The 3,893-nt window shown below is 41.6% G+C and overlaps 1 pseudogene; it reads left to right on the forward strand.

The window, feature by feature from the left end:
• The first annotated feature begins 859 nt into the window (after nt 1–859).
• Nucleotides 860–3,337, forward strand: LOC147251442 (eukaryotic initiation factor 4A-I pseudogene; annotated as a pseudogene).
• Nucleotides 3,338–3,893: the final 556 nt, after the last annotated feature.

Here is a 3,893-nt window from a genome sequence, read left to right on the forward strand (position 1 = left end):
TGCATGTGGTTCTTGGAAACATATTCTGATGGTTCTGCAGATGTTGAGAACCTCAGCAGACACGTTCAGCATACAAATGGGACATTTGGTTAATAACATTTTATTATCTGCGACCCTCTCTGAATGAGAATCAGCCTCAAGATTCAGTGTGAATGAGCAATTGTATGTCCTGCAGACATATTAGCAACAAACGTAATAACATTACTGAGTAAATTGCCTATATACAGCAGTATTCCAAATAACAAAAGTCCGCCATGATAATGATGTGTTTAGAGGGGATGTGAGTGAAAATGTAGATGATTGACTGCTTCAATCATCCATCAAGCAAAATTGCCTAGAATCTGCCAGTTCACACCTTTATTACATTTCAGGATGTCCTGTTTATCTTTTTTCTTTTTCTGTATTGAATATGGTTGTGTTTTGAAAAGTTAAGCTTTTAACCTATTTGGGGACATCAGCACAGTGTACTTACTTCATTTGTAAAATGCACTACACCTGTACTGAAAACTTCTCAAATCATTTTAGGATTTAACCCACAAAACATTATGTACTATAAAAAAATGATGAACTTTAAACCATGACTCTAGTTCACGCTTTTTAAAATTCCTTTATTTCTATTTTAAAAGTGTGAAAACGTGAGTCTGGCTTATCGCAGAGGTCCAAATTTTCAAATGTCATTATACAGGCACAACAGGTGGCACCAAATAACGAGCGCTCCCTCAGGCAAGCCACCACTCGTCAGAGCTAGCTTAGAGCTAGCCAAGTGAATCTTGAGTGACTAAAATGAAGGTCAAGTTCAACATATAACTCAAGCAGTGTAGACACTCAGACATTTATCTTAAAATTATATTAAACCAAATGGTAAGCCTGCACCGGAAATTCTGCAACCATTGTTTTTTTTCTTTCTTTTTCTTTTGTTGTTGTTACTTTTTCTTTGTTTGTTTATTTGGTTTTTGTTTGTTTTTTGATTGTTTTTGTTTGTTTGTTTGTTTGTTTGTGTTTTTTGTTGTTGTTGTTGTTTTCTGCTATTGCTGTTGTTGTTTTTGTCTCCCCCCTCCCCCTTGTCTTCACTGTCCTGTCCCTGTTCTCTCTTCCTGTCCACTCCTGAGCCTCAGTCCGGTAGCTTTATCAATGTACCAACACCATTCCTAATAAAATTAAACATAAATGGCGATAGGAGGAGTTTATCAGATTCCTCCTATGCAGAGTAAAACTGCTTCAGTACAACAAGGCACCAGGAACATTGATGCTGCTTGCCTCAGCTACTGATCAGGACAGGTTAAAAAAACAAAAAAACAACAACTTTGATCATAAGCAAACTGTGAAGTTTACAGAATGAGAACACATTCAGAATTCTGACTTTCACCTCATAATTCTAAACGTGATGCCTGAATTAAGATGGCAGGATGACATCACAGAATATAGGACGACATCACAGAATGAGATGACAAGACGACAACATCGAATGAGATGACAGGATGACATCACCGAATGAGACCGAAGGTAGGAGACCATGGAAGAGAACGCTCAGCTCCAACATTCAGTAAATCTCCTCCGTGGTGAATTATGACATCAAGAACTTTTGCTCCATCTGGTCGAGTGCATCAGGGTCATTCAACTTATTTTGCAACAATGCCAACCAACCATCGCAGGCGAGACAATGGTCCAGTCCTTGAGAGCAACTGGAACCACACAGTGCACAGTTTCGATCACATGAACCTGTGTGGGCCTCTGCTCCGGGGAATTTATGGTTACGGTTTGGAAAAGCCGTCTCTTATACAGCAGAAAGCCATCGTACCCTGTATCGAGGGTTATGACGTGATCGCCCAGTCCCAGTCTGGCACTGGCAAAACTGCTGTATTTGCAATTTCAATTCTGCAGAAGATCGACCTGAGGCACAGGGCCACTCAGGCTCTGATTGTGGCCCCCACAAGGGAGCTGGCTCAGCAGATCCAGCAAGTGGTGCTGGCTCTGGGTGACTACATGGGCGTCACCTGCTATGCCTGCACTGGAGGCACCAGCATCCATCGAGAGGCCCAGAGGCTGAGGAACGAAGCCCCTCAGATTGTTGTGGGGACCCCCGGTCGAGTCCTGGATATGCTCAACCGGAGACATCTTTGTTCCAGGAGCATCAACATGTTCATCATGGACGAGGCTGACGAAATGCTCAGCCGGGGCTTTAAGGAGCAAATCTATGATATTTTTCAAGTCTTGCCAAGCAGAGCACAGGTGGTGCTCTTTTCTGCCACAATGCCGTCTGACGTTCTGGCAGTTACCAAGAAGTTCATGCGGGATCCTGTCAGGATCCTGGTGAAGACAGAGGAGCTGACCCTGGAGGGCATCCGCCAGTTTTATGTTGATGTCGAAAAGGAACAGTGGAAGCTGGACACCCTCTTGGACCTGTATACATCCCTTACTATAACTCAGGCTATCATCTTCACCAACACTCGCAGGAAAGTCGAGTGGCTGACTCAGCAGATGGAGTCACGAGGATTCACCGTCTCTGCACTGCATGCAGAGATGGACCAGAGCCAGAGGGACGGGATCATGAGGGAGTTCCGCTCAGGATCCAGCAGGGTCCTGATCACAACGGACATTCTGGCCAGAGGCATCGATGTACGGCAAGTGTCTTTGGTCATAAACTATGACCTCCCAACCAAGAAGGAGAGCTACCTCCACAGGATTGGTCGAGGAGGTCGGTTCGGACGAAGAGGAGCCGCCATCACCCTGGTGACCAATGAGAGCAGACGAGCCCTGAAGGACATTGAGACCTTCTACAGCACCACCGTTGAGGAGCTGCCCTCGGACATAAACCAACTGATGTAGAAGGGTCCAAGCATCGATCATCACCCCATCATTTTAGGGGGCGGACTGTGATTTCTTGATTGTGTGTGAATAAATGAAAATAAAGTACTTCTGTCTTTGAAAAAAAACAAAACAAACATATTTAAATAGTGTGCAAACTGTTGAATCACCTGTGTGAGCTCATAATGGTTTCTATGGGACTGTTCACCCTTTTCACAAATTAAAATGTGTTTCACATCTCACATGTCGATCCAAATAAATGGCCACATTACTCGCATATTTAAAGTTTACCAAAAAGAAAAAAAAAAACAAAATGGCAAGAGCCAGAATGCTAATGGCGGCTGTTACGTTGGTTATGTTCAATTCTGTTACTGTGATTTTTGTTTCTGTTCCATTTTAGGCTAGAAAAGTGTCAGAATTTCTCTCTCTTAGGTAATCATTTCAAAAAATGTCTCTTACTTTACTCATTTTTAACCCCCCCCCAGCTTTCTTGTTCAAACGTTTAACCATTAGCTTCCACTGCTAGCTTCATGTTATTCAAATGGTCTTTTCCAAAATGTGAAGGTCCAGTTTGTTCTTAATTTTGCTCATTATTCATACAAGACCAGTTGCAACAGCAACAAACTGTTGGAAAATTAAAAAAAAAAAAATCACTTGTCATGCTTCAAATAGCTGGATTTACAAATTAAAACATGCTAACAACAATCACTTTTGGTCCTGTAAATGCATGCAGTTTGTATATATATATATATATATATATATTTATTTATTTATTTATTTATTTATGTTTGTAACTCTTTCTATAAAAACATTTTGTTTTTAAACCTGTAAGAGGAGCATGATTTATGTAGACGTAGCCAAACAGGAGTTAAGATTAAAGAGGGGTCGGGGGGCCTCCTGCTGCGTCAAAAAAAAAAAAAAAAAAAAAAGCAGTGTAGAAATATGGTGTCACAGACGGAACCCTTAAAAAAAAGACAAGCCCAAAAGATGTGAACGGGGCGACAGAATCTTACTTTGGTCGACAAAACTTCCGAGAGTCAGGGTGTGTGAATACAGGGATGAAAAATGTAAAGATTTAATGCCCATTA

Source organism: Aulostomus chinensis, chromosome 13, assembly GCF_037954235.1.
Source record: "Aulostomus chinensis isolate RoL2024-O1b breed Wild chromosome 13, RoL_Achi_v1.0, whole genome shotgun sequence".
Lineage (NCBI taxonomy): Eukaryota > Metazoa > Chordata > Actinopteri > Syngnathiformes > Aulostomidae > Aulostomus > Aulostomus chinensis.